Consider the following 17,843-nt stretch of genomic DNA (forward strand, 5'->3'; position numbering starts at 1 on the left):
ATTAAATATGAATCTTTGCATGTGGTTTCTATAAATCCAACATTTTCCACTTTATAATCCAGAAAAGATGATTGAGCAGATGGTAATGCAAGCCACTGGATTTATGCAATTTTTTTCTAAAACTGGGAGTTTTCACTCTCAAGAACAGCTTATATATGAGGGCCTGAAAAGGCTGAATACTAATTTTTTTTGGCAGAGCACCATGCTCACATAACCTAGGTACACAAATAGTAGTTATAAATAAGCTGACTGTAGGAGGTACAGAAAACAAATCCTTTCTGTGTCAATGAATTATCTCTCAGTCAACTTCAGATATGCATAAATATACATATTTGTGTGCAATATTTTAATTCATTTATAAAACAAAGAATTAATGCTTGTCTGCATTTATGTAATCTAAATAAAATATGTTAAAACCAAAAAAATCTAAGGAGCAGGATGCATGAAGCATGAACAGGGACATAATAATGAATGCATTTTTATTTTAAGAATTCTTCTCAGGAGCTGTTGTAATCAGTGACTCAATGCATAACTTATTAATAATGCTTCATAAGACGCTCTTTCAGCAGGTTTTCAACTTTCCTACTGGGGCCCCATGTGAACTAAAAACAAAGCCCTGCATTTTTTTATTGCTCTGTTATTCTTGCAAGATTTCCCTGAAGACTGAAGTCTCTCTGCTCTGCCTGGGAACCATGAAAGACCAAGGAGGTCGCACAACGTTTTCAATGGCTGTGCTTTCACTGTGACTGGATAAACCTTTTTTGTCACAGGATTTTTTCCTGGGCATATGCCATGCTTATTCAAGATTTCCAGTCAAAAATACTGTATTAACCTCACCATAAGACCGTGGAAGGATAATCAGTCTCCTACTATCAGGCACAGCAGCATGGATGCTGGGCATGTGGTGTGCTCAGGAAGTTGGGTAGTCAGCAGGAAGTGAGAGGATCTTCCAGGAAGCAATTCTGCCAATTTCAGGCCAGCGTGACCTTACAGCAGTGCCTTTCATTTGTGTTCTAACACAGAGAATCCTTGGATCATTGGGTGTCCCATCAGCACCTATGTATTAACATGTCTGTCACATGTCCTGTGGTGACAATCCTGCTGTTGACGGACTTCTGTGCCCTATGAGAGTTAACCAGCATTTGCATAGACACAGTGGGCTGTGAAGAGAGTACTTAGGACCAGCATCCTAGACTGAAAAATCCTCCAGCAGGGATTGTCTTTATTTGCAGCTCATACAGAGCTGAGCACATTTTTTGGCTCTTTACACTGAGCAATAACTCTTAATAACAGCACTGTCTGCAGGCCAGAAATGCTCTGATTCATCTCAGCTTGTAATTCTGGAGTCTGTATTAATGTTTTTTCATCAGATTTTTTTCTGAATGGATCCTACATACTTTCATACCAATTGGGGTGTGATTTTCATTCTTTATTAATTGTGGTTTCCAGCCTCCCCTATCCTTTATAAAGGCTTTTTAAATTTCCCATTTCCTGCTTGATGCTGCAAAACCCCAATGCACTAAAATGCCCACTAGCCTTGGAATGCATCCTGGTTGTGCTGCTCAGCATAAATCCTTGCAGAGCACTCTCTGGACTCCAGCGGTCTCCTGAAGATTGTTGACAATTTCAAGAGCTTCGTGATTCACTTCTGCCATTCTCATGAATTTCCCTGAAGAATCATTATGGACCTTGTATGGGTAGAATATCATAACGTCGCAGTCACAGGCAGGTAATTTAAATGGAGGGCACAGCTCTTTCCTTTGCCATCAAAAACACGTCTGTTGCCTATTACCTTTGAAAGTCCCCCCCCTCCCCTTCAGCCTTTGCTCAGAGTCCACATTTCTGATCCATAGCAGATGGAAGAAAATTATTAAGCTTACACACAAGGACCAGATCCTGCAGTCCTAGCTCCTTTCTTATTCTGGCAGATTTCCCATTGACTTCAGTGCCAGAGTAATAAACGTAGAAAGACAGCTGGATCTGTAGCAAAGATATTATTGTCAGCTTCCTCTATGTTTCTCAGAATGTTTTTCACAGACTGATTACTGAGATGTAGGGAAGTGTATTTTCCCTACCCAATGTCTTGTTTGTATTCACTATGTCTAATGAGATTCCACTGTGTCAAAGTAATGCATTTTAAATCTAACAGTCTAATTGTAATTCATAATTTCTAAATTGCAAAAGGTGCAACACCATCCAAAAGACTTGACATCGATCTGGAACAGGTCAATCTCCTTTCCTGGGGACTGCCTGTGGGAGAGTCTTTAACTATTTTGTCCTTCTGTTACAAGATATTTTTTGAATATCTGGCTAAAATGAATTTTGCGTGCAGTAAGCAGCATTGTGAATACCATGAAGAGTATATATAGACTGCTTTGGGCACCCATTGGAATGTAGTTTACATCAAAGAATAGTTACAGTGAATCATTCCACATGGACTTGCCTGCTTTGTTTCCAGAATCTAGTACACAACTCAAGTGAGTCACCATTTTAACATTGTATACCTTTCCTGTTTATAAACAGTAGAGAGAATAATCTGGAAATTATTTCAGAAGGTATTTTCATTTCTGAAAATATTACACCCAGACTTTATCTTCAACATTCACTCTCCTTTACACTGCAGATGGTTTGGGGAATTGGGTTTTCTCTTACATTTCATTCTAAACTCTTGGGAGCAGAATTCTTGTTAAATTTCTGCATGTAAATAAGGAATGACAACATATCCATAAACAAATGTGCATTTGCTATGTCTAAATCACCAAAATTCCAATAAAATCAGAAGAGGGGTGATCCCATGGTTAGGTTATTTGGGCAGAGCTGCCTTCTCTGTTCATGTGTTTCCTGTATGAGTTTGAAAATCTAAACTTCATCCTCCCTCTCTCTTACTTACTCAATTGAAGTATCTAATTTTTTAGTCTCTCGTTGTAATCAAATGGAGAAAAATAGGCACCTCAAATAAGCCTGTCCATTATCTGTATTCAACCTTGAGACAGAATGGGATTAAATAGGACTCAGCTGTTTGATTTTAATAGGTATCTAACAGATTTTGTAAGCCTGGTCATTATTTTCTCTGTGTCCCTTCTTCAGTTTTAAAATGGAAATAATTTTAAAACTTTCACAAGATTATCTTGGTGCTGACACCTAAAGAAATTATTAAAAATGTATCAGGGAACTGAAACCAATAAAGTGTGGGAAGACCAGCCACCACCTTTTTAACAGCTCTGAAGACTGATAAAACAGATGATTTCAACATAGATATAGTAGTGGCAAGAATTTAGCACCCACACTTTGAGAGCATGGAAAGAGCTAGCAAAATAAAATGTACTGTGACCAGTCTGGGCATAATTGTTGTAGATTGGATGTAAATGAAATAGCTTAAGTAAATTTGACTGAGGTCCAAGCATTTCTCCAAGAGGCAAAATAAGAGGATTAGGTCACTGTAACAACCTCAGTGCTCAGACCTATTCACAAGTATGCAATTTTATTCTGATCTAAAGCCAAAGTTTCCCTCATAGTTTTGTTTTGGGAGGTTTTTTTTTTTTGGTTTTTTTGGTTTTTTTTTTGTATAATCACTGAACTGATTTCACAATCAGAAGTACATGGAGTCTTTCCACATGCTCATGGTGTTATTCAATGTTATGATTCACCATTTGTATATAGTTTCATGTGTCCTTATGGTTTCCACCACTGTGTATGCAGATGCACTCTGCATCTTTCTGCAGTTTTCCAAATTTCAGCCCCCTGAAATCCAGAGGAATTTCATTCCCTATAGCATGGAAATATTTGTGAGACACAGAAGTAAGAGGGAAAAACAGAAATGAAGTTGGATTAATATCACCGTAAACAGGAACAATCTGCTAGCCAGTAAATAGTGAGTAGGTAAAAGAAATTTAGCAAAAAAACTAAGTTGTAATAAAACAGTGAGATGAAACTAAAAAGATAATCTAAGTTGCAAACTTGGAAATTTTCCTAATAGTGGGCTTTGTTACACTAGAAATAATCTCCTGGAGAAGCCAGCGGAAACATTACCATAAATTGATTTGGAAAAAATGAAAAAAGTTTTGAGTACAGGGAGAAACCTCCCACTAGGAATGAACAAGTGGGTTTCCCTTCTTCACTGTGCGACTGACGGATATCTGAGTAGCAGGAAAAAAAATATAAATTGTGAGGGAAAGATACAGGTTTGATTCCCAGGCTTGCTACAGATTTTCTGTGAGAACTTGACTAAATCACTAAAGTTCTCATTTAGAGCTGACTGGGAAACGAATTTCACTACTATGTAGAATGTCAAGGTTCAGGGAGGAAAAAAAAAAAAAAGAAAAGTTGTCCTTAACCAGGATGAACTTTGGCATATTGCAGCGCAATGAAATTCTGTGGGAATAGGAAAGGCAGTGACCTCCCATTCCCTTGCTACTGCTCAGCTCCCCGACTGCTCGCGTGGCAACCAGCTGGAGTCAGAGCTCCGAGGCATCCTTCCAGCAGGTGCAGTCCTGCTCACAATGTTTCCTCTACTGCAATCTGGTTACAGCACAAATAAGAACACATACCCCCAGGGTTAGCTGCTCCGCCTAGGCTCTGCTTGCTCTGCAGCAGCTCCTCTGACTTTCCAGTATATTTGGCTGGCACAGAACCAGCTCTTCCCAATTACTGCCTCTGGGAGGGCCACTTCAGTGAAGACTGGTTTGGGCTCTGTTGGCTGCTGAGAGAGGAGAGAGCCTTTACATCTGCAGCTTTGCTCCCTTCTGACTCTGTGCCACCGGGAAATCTGTATCCAGAGCAGCAGCTGGGATAAGGATAACTGCAGTGTTGGAACTCTCTCCCTGAGCTCCTTTGTGGAAAAACGTGGAGTTGTGATATAGAAAACCCACGCCGTGATCTGGTAATGAAGATCCGACACTTTTTCCCCATTACTTGCACTGTCACAGTTGTGTGTTTCGCTGCCTTATGGGCAATCTGTGAAATGAATGCTTCTTGCAGCGTGCAGTCACTTGCACAACAAACAGACACTAAACATTTTGCTGCCTCAGGCAACCAGCGTTTGACTGATACGTGTGAACTGGTTCTGGCTGCTTCTGCCTCCATTTGCTGTTCCAGGCTCTTCGGGTTCCTTGTTTGCTGCTCTGTTGGCTGTCTGAGATGTCTCTCAGCAGGCAGTCCAGGATGAAGCAGGTGTGAGGGAGAGGAACAAAGAAATTGATAGTTCTTAGAATTAGATTAACTCTTCAGCTTCCTTCTAGACAGTGGCATTTTTGAACATACAATTTGCTTTCACTGGTCTGTGCTCATTTGCAGGCAACCCACAATGGGAGCATCACTAATAGTGAATGTGCCTCTGTAACAGTGATTATTTTACAACCTGGAAATGGCACAGATCTGTTCAGCTGTCAATACTAAGTCCAATGACTTCTTTAGCTTAATATAGCTGTATTGTTATACAGAAAAAAATCCTTAAGATGATCAGCTACAACTGGAAATAAGTAAGAGGTGAAGAGTTAGCCATATAATGTAATCTCCTGATTATTACCCATAGGATTTTAGTAATAGTTGTGCCCAGAATTCTCATGTGCAAAGATGTGATATTGAATTATGGGATGCGTTCTGATGATGTAAGAGACGGTCTAGGTGTCTGTCTAAGTAGACAGGATGAAGAATGGAAGAAGTGTTTGCTGATGCAAAGGTGAGTCACAACACAGTGAGAGAAAACATACTTGACATGGGAAACAGTTAAATTGTATCTTAGTGCTTTTACACCAAGTCCTTCTGCTCCAGTCTCTTTCTAGTGTTTCATTCAGCTGTGTTCAAGCAGGATTTATACATACATAATATATTAAACTTCCGGCAACAAGGGTGACCTGCAAGAAGATTTTTAATGCCCTGCTGTAGTGAGCTATGTGTGTAAATTAACCCCAAAATCAAATCTGTAGATGACTACCAAAGGCTTTCACCTTCCAGTTTTCCTGATACTTTGCAAAGAAGCTTTTAGTAGTGTCTACTAATTTTTTGGCTGCAGATAATGCTAATAAAAAGAAGCAAATATTAGGAGATGACTGAAGCTATACATTAAAAATTTTCATCTGCTGCCCTGAAATCTCATTTATGAGCCTCTTTTTTCTTGTGGAGTTGACATCACCAATAGCCAGTCATTTCAAGGGGCTCCAAGATAGTCTTCTTTTAGCACTGGCAGCAGATGCTTGATTCCCTGTGTATAAAATGTGTCTTTAACCACAGGCACAGTCAAGATTTCTGTACACCAGACTCGTGTCTTCAGCATCTGCAGAAACAAACGGCAGCAGCAAACACCAAGGAACACCAGCATGTGCCTTGAATGTGTCCCCTGCAACTCCAGGGCTATTACTGTGATGAACTAAAGCAGAACTTGGTGCTCTGCCATAACGTAATAAAGGTCACTTCCATGTAGTAAGAAGGATTGCTTTTGCTCTGAGTCAGTATATCTCAGCAGCATGCATGGCAAATGGGGTGTGCAGAGTTAAACAGAATCCTCCTTTCAGACCACTGAATAGCAACAGTGTCAATGTACCATGCCAAACATACCACCTCCAGAGAAACTCTGGAGGGGATGTACTACCCAACGAAAATTGGCTGGCAAGGCTGTGTATTTTGAGTCTAGAAACCCATCTCCCTGTTCAGCATTTCCTAGAGTGCTGGGTGTTTCAATTAACTTTTACTGCAAGCAAACTGAAGTGAAATACAACCTAAATTCTTCATCTTCTTCTTAACTGCAAGCACAGATAATTTGTAATTCGCTGTTAAACACATATGAAAGCCTCTGCAGAATGGAAGCCAAAGTAAAGAGTTCAAAACTCCGAAAGCATGAAGTAAAACATGGTCAGTTTATTTTCACTTTTCTTTGGATTTATGCAAATTAGGTTGAATAATTTCCAAATCTCATTTCTTACCAATAGGTGGCACCAACATTTTCTACTTTCTTCATGACACATTGCCAGTAGTGAGATTTAAAGTCTACCCCAGTGGTAAATTATCTACTAAATCATGATGAGTTCTGTACTGTTCCTTTCTCTGCAGATTGTGGCTGATCACTATGCAGTGGTACATGTTTTCTTCTCCAAGCATTTCACAAACTCTGAGTGGGATGTTTTGCTAGATACATTACCAATAATTCAGGCTGCTGTTCTCTTTCATGTTGTGGGAGTCATTTAAAAAACATTTTATTGGAGTCTGGGTTTATAGTGGTTTGTTTTGGTTTGGGGATTTGGTTTGGGTTATTTTTTATGTTTGATGGCTTTCTTCAGCTTTACACACAAAGATGTTAGTGTATCAACTTTTTCTAAAAATGATCTTGCCTTTCAGCCTCTGCAGGTAATAAAAAAATTGAAAAATTGACTTTTTAAAAAGCTAAGTCTTTTCTTTTCCTGTTTGAGTTGTATAATGCAGCCTTTACATCCAAGATTCTACTGAAAGTAATTTAATAGCTAAAATATTTCAGTCATGTGAATTTCATAGGTGTTTTGGAGAATATGGTACTAAAACGATGCAAGAAAAGTCACTGGAAACAAAAGCAAGAACAGCTTTGGCAAACTCAGTTAATTGATTGACAAAGTATTCACTGCCTTGGTTTAGTGGGAGAATCCTTGTTCCCAATGGACAGATCTACTAGAAGTAACATGTAACTCTTCATGAGAGTCCAACAGTTTTCTTTGCAAGTCATAATTTTCCTATTCCAGATTAATCACCAATGGACAAAAGACTTTGATTTTCCAATTGAGATTCCCAGGCAAGATTGTTTCCTTATTCTCTCCTTTCATAGTCATCATTACAAGAATGTGGTTTCAGAATTGCAATAGTCATTTTGTGACTCATAATCCCAAATTTTGTAACTGGCTTTTTTGGGGGGGATGTGAGGTTTGATTCACAGATTCTTTCTTATACACCTGAATTCCTGGCACTTCTGGTCAGGAAACAAGGATGCTGTTTCACCTAAATTTAAAGTCTAAATCCTGCCTACCTACCAGCCTATATGCACAAATAATTTCCAAGTGTTTATTATGTTTGCTGTTCTGAGAAACACTGTGAAAACAGAGCCCATCCTATGGATGACTGGCAAGATTAATGAAAATTCGGGCATCCAAGTGCCATTTACATAGAAGTTGGTCTCCTTCTAATATAATTTATACCACTGACTTGCAACCTTTATGTCTTGCTTATTCATAAATCAAAACAAACCTCTTCATTGATTCTGCATCACCTTGTTGCAATCTGAATATTCACTTCCCCAAGCCTCATATTCTCAGACTTGTCAGGTGCTTAGAGTAATTTCTCCAACTGAATGCCACATCTGCATATGCAACATGAGCCATGAGCTGAAGAAATACCTAAGACAAAAATAACCATCAGTGCTCTTTACATCTCTGGTAACCTTGTCATCAACTTCTGTTCACGCCACACAGGTGTGTCTAAAATCCATTGGCAACATCTGAAAATGCTCTTTTACTTGAATTTCAGTTCTTGAATCCATCTAGTGACTTCAGTGTTGTGAATATGCCCTAAAACGGGAGACATTACCTTATCCAAACTTTTCAGGAAAGTCAATGTATTTAAAATAGTCATTATCCCACTCCTTAAAAGATTTAACATTTTGCTGGCCTTTATACAGCCTTAATTATTGTCTCCTTTTTCTATGCTGAACAGTCTGGAGTTTTCCATTTCTCTAAAACTGAATGATTCCAAAACACACACCTATGGCTGAAACTTGTTTAATTTGAGATTCTAGGTATCCACCCTGTATTGCAAAAGTAGACTGTATGACGCAATATTGTTTTCAGCTGAAGACTTTGTAAAACAAGTATTGAGTAATCAGAATGTATCTTTATCCTTGTGTGTGCTTAGCAACCCTACATGTCTGGATGACAAAAAGAATTTGCCCTTGGACAGCAATTTAACAAGACATCAAACAGTCAGGATGAAAAATAAAAACTTTGCTTATATTTCACAATGAGTAGGGAATGAATAAAGAACCTCACAGTCACATTGGTTTATATGAGGGCGGGATTTTACACTTTTAACTTTTAGACATGGGAAGATGCTCTAGGGAGGTCTGGAAGCGGGAATGAGAAACTTTCTCTTTTTGCATCCTATGGAGTAGCTGTCTGAAGAGCAGCTGTACTGGCTGCTGTACTATGTATTTCTTGACCTTGCCGTTAGCATTAAATAGATTTTCATTAATAATTGAAGGAAAAGGAATAGGAAAAGGAAAAAGGAAAAGGAAAAGGAAAAAAGGGGAAAGGGAAGGGGAAGAGAAGGGAATTGGAAGAAAAAAGAAAAGAAAATGCTTCTTAATATGCTTCAATATACTCCTCAAATGAATCATAAAAAACAATGGGATGAATATGACAGAAACCAAAGTGGGGGGTCATATTAAGGATTGTCCAGGTAGTGATGCTTTCCAAAGAAGTCCATGAGGAAAGCTCTTGTTAACATCTCTGGTGATGATGGGACACACTGTGTCCCAGAGTCCAGCAAGAAGATATAATGCAGTTTATATATACTCCATACAGAAATTAGATCAGAGGAGGAGATATCTGTGGTCATGGCACAGCTGGTTCTGAGGGGGCAGTGTTTAGGGAGTTTACATACTCAGGAGCAGAAAAGTGAGAAGGCGCTCACTTGAAAAGGGCTTGTGTGTCCCTTAGTAGCACAACCTGTCTTCTACTCTTGGGAAGCCAAAAACTCTTAGTCAAATGAGCTATGACTGTATTTAACTGATCTCACTGGTCTGAGGAGGGATCCGGAGTCAGAACTGTCGACTTTCCTTGCACTGAGCCTCTATTCAGACTTCAGGCAAGTCTCATTCCCTCACAGCAAGCCTTGGAAGGACTCTGATTTGTGTGCGTGTTAATTTTGTAGGAGCAAAAGGAGCACTTGAGGTCTTCCGGGCTGGGTACAGAGTACACCTTACAGCTCAAGGTGTTCTGGAACAGACACACTGCAGAGCAGGGAAACACAAGTTTCCAAATGCACTTTCCTTGTCTAGACTCTTGAATACTGCTAAAGGTGAGGAATGGCAAGGCCTGGCAGCTCCCATCTCAAGCTCACAGTCAGAGTCATGTGTGCCTTCCAGGATAAATGTAATCATTGGACTCGAGCTCCCCAGCTCACCCTGACTCACAGTCCCCTGCACTCAGAAAAAAGGGTGGTTTTAGAAGAATTATGCGCACAAAGATACAGTTTAGCACTTGGTAGGAAGGATTTCTGAAATTAAGTTCATACCCAGTTTTGGAAGACAAATGCCTCTAAAAATCTGCTGCCTTCAGCTAAATAGAGCATGGTTCATGCAATCCATCTCTTGTGACTTTCACTATCTACACTCTAGGTGACTACAATAGAACTAGTGACTTTAGGCTCAAGAAAGGGAAATAGATACTTTTAAAGAGTGAGTGAGTCATCTGATCTATTTTAGTTATCTCTATTAGGAAGAGATAAATGAAGGTCTAAAGTGCCTATTTTTTTCTAGTGATTCTTAAAGAAATTCAGAAAACTATTCAGATAAGAAACTATTCCATGTAGGTGAATCTGACCTCATGTATTCTGGAGCATCCACTGCTAAGTTGCAATTCACATAATCCAATTTAGGCAGTGACTGTCAATGCAAGGCTGACATTTATAGCTTAACTAATAATCTATGTCGAGGTGGTACAGCTCGTTGGGAAGGAACAAACAAGCAATTAAAGGAGTATATTTGCTTCCCCTGAATTCAGTCTGTGTGTGGTTTTGATTTGATGATTTTGTCAGAGAGGCAGAAGTTTCTGCTGACCTAAGTCTCACAGCAGACAGAAATGTCTGCGTGACAGCAGGCAAGAAAAAAATTGTATTTAAGAAAATTAGTTTCTAGGGGAAGGAATGACAGCTTTCTTTTTGACCAATACTATATTTATTAAATTAGGAATCTAGTGCTTAGATTGGTTGCTGACTTACTAGTCTTTCTCAAGTAAATGTCTAAGTTTTCAGTAGTTCAGTGGAGTGAGATAGGCTTGAACACATACATAACTTAGGAAACTGCTCTCTCCACTGACTGCATCAATCCTCAAGGTGATCTTCTTAAGTCAGATAGCAGTCCCCTAGGGAGTGAGGAAGGTGCTGGAGTCCCTGGGGCTATCTGCAGGGCAAGCCTCATCATCAAATCAGCTCTTCCAGCAGCTGGCAGGGTTAACTCTCTCCCTGCCTCATCTGGATGGCAGTGGCACTCCTGCAGGAGAGATTAGCACATATCTCCCCTTGCTTCTGGGCAAGTGCAGGGGATTCATTTAATACCTCTGAATTTTTCAGACTAAGAGGAGAGTTACTTCAGGAATAAAAAATCCTGTAGCAGTAGAAATCAGAAGACTGGATCCTTGTTTAGATCTTCCAGCTGTTTTGCATGGCTCACATCTCACCAGATATCACAAATTTCATTAAAATGCTTCTGTAAAAGATGCGAGCTGAGCTGCTGTTTCCAAGGGTCTGTTACATCAAATTGCACAATGATCTCTCAGCTGTACTATATTATTCTCTCATTTTATAGGTTTTTCTAAGCCTTTCATTTTATTTTTAAATGACATTATTGCATTGGCTTACATGGGTCTGCAATTTCTGTGTTCTCAAAAAAAACTTGAAAAAATGAAACTGCTTTAGTTTATACTAATGTTGCATTTACATATAAGAAGATATTCTTGTAACATTAGATCTCTCTTTTCCCATATTTGTGAAACTATTTTTGACTATTTGACATTGTTTTCTCTTTTCCATTTTTGTTTTCAGCAATATAGTGTGAAATTAAATGTATTCATATCTTAAGTTCTTAAAAATGAAAGTCATCTTTGTACAGAATCTAAAGTAGTGATATCTTGGGTGGCTGCCCAAGTATTTCATCCATGGAAAAGTTTTAATATTGATGCAGCATTGTTGCTAAAGATAGCAAGTCAGTTGAAGTCACAGTAGTCACATATATTTTAAAGATGGTTTGGAACAAAGTTTTGCATATCCTAGATTTCTCTAACAAATGTCTCATTGGGTGTCAGGTTGCTGTTATACTACTTTAAGACATGTAAGGAAGTAAGGAGAGGGAAACTTGTGAAATCTATCCTCGAATTTCTTCCATTGGAAAAAATATTAAAGATGTGACCTACCTGGTCACATCTACCAAAATCTTTTCTATTTATATGCTAGTCTTAATTATATATTTCATCTATATGCTGGTTTTAGTTATTTGCTAAGAATAGCCTTTGATAATCTGTTTTCTCTTCTAGGCTGTTTGTGACTGAGTCAAACTCTATTGAGTATTCACTGCTCAAAATTTTAGAATAAAAAATGGTTCAATTCATTGGAGTCTCTATGTTGAACTACTATCAAACTTTTTCCAGTTCCTTCTGCAATGAGCATGGCACATTGCTTATTCTATTTTCAACAAGGCAATCACCTAGGATGTGAAAAGTGAAGTCTCCATTGGTTCCCTTGTCAAGTGAAAATATTTTTTTCCTTAAACAATAATTACATGCATCCCAGGTAAAAATGTATGCTCAATTTCTAATTTTTACTGCATGGCTTTTTCTCCCTGTTGTTGGCTCTTATTGTGTCATCTGACACTGTCTGTGAGGTGGATTGCGTGACACTGACATTTGTTTAGCTCCTGCATAGTGTCAGTTCTTAACAAAGCACTGTCCTCAGCTGGATGTGGTATGGGGATCCAGGGAACATGGAACTGAGGTTGTTTCCACCTCCTTTCAGCACTGTCTGTGGAAGCTCATTTGCAGTTGGTAACCCATGCAATCAGAGCAGGGCTGGATCCACTCCCTGCTTCTTCCAGGTTCTGTCTCTTAAGAAAATGCTGCCAGTGACCTCTAAACATGGAGATGGAAGTCCAAACTCATGGATGCTTTTACACAGGCACTTTCTGTCTGTCTTGTGCCTGTAGTGGCCCTTGAAGAACCAGCTGTGTTCAGGCACACCTGGGCAGTTTGCAGAGCTTTGTGTACAAAATGCCACCTGCTCCATTTCCATAACTCCCACTTGTGTGATCTATGAGTCATGCCAGCCAGGCTGCACCAGATTACGGGGTTTAACAGGCAGCATTATTGATCTACCACTGTGTTACTGATAAGTGTGAAAGATTTATTTTTAAAAAAAAAGAAAGAAAAAAAGACATATATCAAATGTAAAAATAAGAACTCATGGTCCTGCTGCCCTTAAATATCCCAATAAGGCACCTCCCATGGAAAGCAGTGGAGGTGAAGTTTCCATTCCACCCATTCTTGTGCAATTCACCTCTTTGGATGAGGGATTTCAGTTTTCCTGGGGCCATTTTTATTGCTTATAGTAGCAAAGTAATTGCTTTTAGAGGAAAAATGAAAGAAAAAAACCAGGAAAATTCTTTTGAAAACTCTGATGTTTTTGAATTACATTGGCTAATTCAAGGTTAATTAAGTAAAGGAAAAAAGAACAGAAAGACTTACTGAGAATTAAATTATATCCAAGTGTTAAGATTAGGAATAAACTAATAGACAGGATGGCTAAGATCTAGCATTGGATTTATATTTGACTTATATAGAATTTCATTCTTGAGAAATATACAGTTTTTACAAAGAACAACAAGTGTTATTATCACCATTGTACTTTGGGGAAGCTACAGACTCATAAACTAAGACTAAATTAATTATATGCCAAAGAACAAAGAGAACTGTTAACAAAACTAGATCTCTTGGTTCCCACTCTGTTTTTTTCTTTGGACTTTACTGAATGAAGTATAAATCACATGCATAAATTTTAAGGAATCTTTTTCTTGCTGTCTTCATCAGATATTGCACTTCCTATTATTTACATAAATGGAAAAGAGGAAGCCTTTCTTTGCTGGGAATATATATTATTCTTTTCTACAGAGCTTTAGGAAGTGAACTGAGAGCAGTTAGGACTGGTAACAGACCTGGTGGAGTACTAATATCTGTTCATGCTTCTAGAATATTTTAAAATTTGAGTTCTAAGTTTCAAAAAGCAGTGATATAATAAAAAGGGAATTTTGAGTGGGCTGTATGTTAAGAATCAATGCAGACCATTTGTAACGTGCACAGAGATAGTCTTGGTGCCCTGAGCAATGGGGTTATGCTACATGAAAATGACACCTGTCCATTGGATTTTCTTGCTTATTATATATTTGATCCTCAGACTGTCAGCTTTTGGTTTGGCTTTTTTTTTTTTTTGTGACTCTCTGCACTGTCTGATTATAGTCTGAGCCTCAGCTGTCCCAGAGAGGCCTCTCCCAAACCTCACATATGTGTCTAAGAGCTGCCATTCCCTCTCATCAGCTGTTTGCCCCACCTTATAGTTCCTCTTTGTATCCCACTTGCTCCTTTTGTCTATTTATATATACACTATATCATGTAATTCTAGAATATACTTGTAATGCTTTAGCACAGAAGTCAGGCATCCTAATTCTGACTCTCCTATAGATATGCCTTGCCTTTTCCTTGGCACTAACAGAATTTAGTTTAATTTTCTTTCTTACTGCAAAGGAAGGGCAATTTTTTAAAGTCTCTGTGGAACTGGTTGTTTTCTCCATGGATGCTTTTGTGGTGTACCTATCTCAGCATGGAACAAATTTTAGTAAGGTTCTTTCCCCCCACCCCCTTCCCGCTCATTGTTGCACAAGTATTGGGAGCCAGGGATAGGCATACTTTATAAATTAAAAAGAAATCAGTCAGTACATTGAAGCAATTAGTGTATATGAGTTCAACAGACAAAAAGGCAGACAGGGTTCTCTGTGCTTTTTGTCTTTTCCTGTCCCCAATGCTTTAAGTGTAGTACAAGAGCTAAATGAACAGAGTGAAAAATGACCACATATAGTGGGCCAGGCTCCAGCCTCACTGACAGAGTTGTAAATCCAGAATAAGAACATAAAACCTGCCATTCTGGTGAGCATGAAAGTCCTTTTAGTCCTTTTAGTTCAGACCTGGAGAACAGTGTGCAAAAGCAAAGGCTCATGACATGGATAAGGCAGATAAAGTATATTTCTCCTGCTGTAGCCTTTGAACTGGAACCTAATTTAATGGAGACAGAGATTGTAGTCAATGGTTCAGTTTAATAGCCACAAACAGACCTCTCCTCTGTGATCTAATCCCTTCTTAAATCTGTGGATATTGGGAGCCCCACAACATCCCAGTGCAGTAAACTCCGTAACTTCATTATGTTTTAAGTGAAAAATCTTTTCCTTTCAACCAAATGCTTGGTCATTTCAGTGAATACTCCTTGTATTGTGAAAAACTGGGACTGCACTTTCCATTTGATATTTTTGTGCCATTTGTAATTTTATGGTAATTTCACTGATGCCACTGGGGGCCCTTTCAACTGACACTGCTGTAAGGTAAGGTCAGAGACTTGTTTTTAAAGAATCTGACTAAATCAGAAGTCCAGCTGCTACCTTGGTCAGGATAGTCTCTCTAACCAGCTCTGTTTGTGAGAGGAAAGCCCTTTGGAGTTCAGAATGTGCAAGGAGAAGGGAGGGAGGTGAGTGGGGTATAACCTGGGAGGTGCCCTAGAAACACTGCATTTCAAACACAGCACTATTCAAGCTATCTAGACAGCCCAAAGCAGGAGCTTGTTCTGCAGGTAGAGCCACAACCATAGGTGCATACAGTTGTGCAGGATTTGCAGCAACCCTTTATGACCTGGAAGGTCTTTGCTTCTAGAAGCTGGGAACAAAGTTGTGCCTGACTCTTGGAGTTCATGACAATGCTGCTTTGTTGTTCCCTCACTCAGTTTTGCAGTCCTCAGCAAGCAAGACTATCCACACCATTCCTGCTGTATGCTCTAGGTCCCTTCCACATGTGGTGAGATTAACTCCACATTTTGGATGGCTCCAGACCGAGGAAACCTGGTTTTCCAATGTGTAATCAGAAGGTCTTAGTGTGATCAGCGCCACCATACTCATGCTAAACCCTTGTGGCTCTCTCTCCATGTCTGCAGCTCTTTACATGTTATCAAACAGGCTGCACACACAGCCAGCACTGCCCAGAGCCCCAGAAAACAACCTTGTTTCAAGGAAGTGAACCATATGTTTCTGGCCATGTCATAAGAGCACACATGGCATATTAGCTTTGATGTGACACCTGTGTGAAGTTCACTGGTACCTGGTTGTTCTAGGTATTTTTAAAGTTTAAATTAGGACTGAGATTTTTAAAAAATAATAATACGAAAAAAGAAACATACTCAGTCTTCAAGGCTGAGGTGGTCAACTTCCAGTTGCTGTCAAGGGAAACAGGAGCATCTTCTATTCTCCAACATTGAAAGCCTGGAACAGCACATTATTGTCATGTCATTTATTGAAAACTATCCAGAATTCCAGAAAGGACCTCCAACAGTAAAATCCAGATGCTTTTACCTTGTTGAATATAACCTCAGTAAAGGGAATTTTCTCTACAGGAACACCCCTGGATTCACTTCTTGATGTCCACTTACTGGTGCAGTCTTGCCAGTTGTGAAAAATTTCTGCCAGTAACATTCAAGTGGATACATAGCTGGACTTTGTTCTTTCTGCTCCATCACTACTTATCAAGAATGCTAGTCAGACTTCACACTGCTAATTTGAAGTAGCCAGATCATCTTATCTCCTGTGATGTTCCTTGGGCTGTCCAGTCTTTGCTTCAGAAATCTCCCACTCTCTCAGCTCCTACCTTGGTGTGAATAGCTAACTATTCTGTACAGCCATGAAAAGCTTTGGGAGAAATCAGTCTTCTGGGATATGTGCTGTACAAGTTTACTCCAGAAGTATCAGTTCCCCTCTAAAAACAGGTGATGGTAAGCAAGATATGGGTCAATAGGTACTCCCAAAACCAAAAATAGAGGAACCTACAGTGGAGCCTCTTTTGACAGAATATAGCTGAAGAAGATTAAGGCAGTAAATGTATGCACAAGAACGCATACATATTCTCAACTTCATACTATTCTCCTGCTGCTTAGCAGATCTTTAGTTATGAATATGACATGCCTGTGTGACAGCCTTCAATTCATAGCACTTGCAACACATTCGCAGGGATTAGGATACACATTACATATGTTAGGCAAACATATTTAGTACAGCAGCCTATTGGACCCCTACTCAGATAGAGAAAATGGACCACCACAGTTAGGAGCAACAAGCTCATCTCATGCTTTGTCCATAGAACAGATGCAAAATGGTTTCATTGGTTTTTGCATGTGACCAGCTGAAGCCAGTGTTTAACCACATAAACTGTCTCAATGATGTACAGGTGGACTCATCAGTGTTAGCAGCATGGCTATGGAGCAAAAGGAATCCACTGTGATATCCTGAGAAGATGGTAGTCTCTTGCCTCTGTAAAAGTTTCAGAGACAGCTGTATTATTTCTCCAGAATTTACTCCTCAAACGGGGCTGTGAATGCATCCTTGTGCATGCTGAAGAGCCTGCTATAGGTTAGAAAAGCAATATGAAAATAACAGAGTAATCCTTGCAAAGACTATTCAGAGCCATCATGCTGCCCTGTGCATTTTTCAGCCATTCAGATTACTTGTCAGATACTGAAGTTTGCTTCCAGTGCCAATCAGGATATGGTAAGTTTTGAAAGGAGCCACATGCTTTAGACTGCATTAATGCTGCTGGTGCTTTCCACCTCTCTTCAGTAGAGAAAGTCAGTGGGAGGGATCAGCAGTGTGACATACTGAGTTGTACTAGTTATACCTGCTTCCATGTATAACTAGTAACCAATACCAAATCAGTATTGATAACTGCAGGATTAGTTCTTTCTTTCTTTTTTAAACCACAGAATCACCAGGGTTGGAAGGGGCCTCTGGGGATCATCTAGTCCAATTCCCCTGCCAAGGCAGG

Source organism: Poecile atricapillus, chromosome 3 (genome assembly GCF_030490865.1).
Source record: "Poecile atricapillus isolate bPoeAtr1 chromosome 3, bPoeAtr1.hap1, whole genome shotgun sequence".
NCBI lineage: Eukaryota > Metazoa > Chordata > Aves > Passeriformes > Paridae > Poecile > Poecile atricapillus.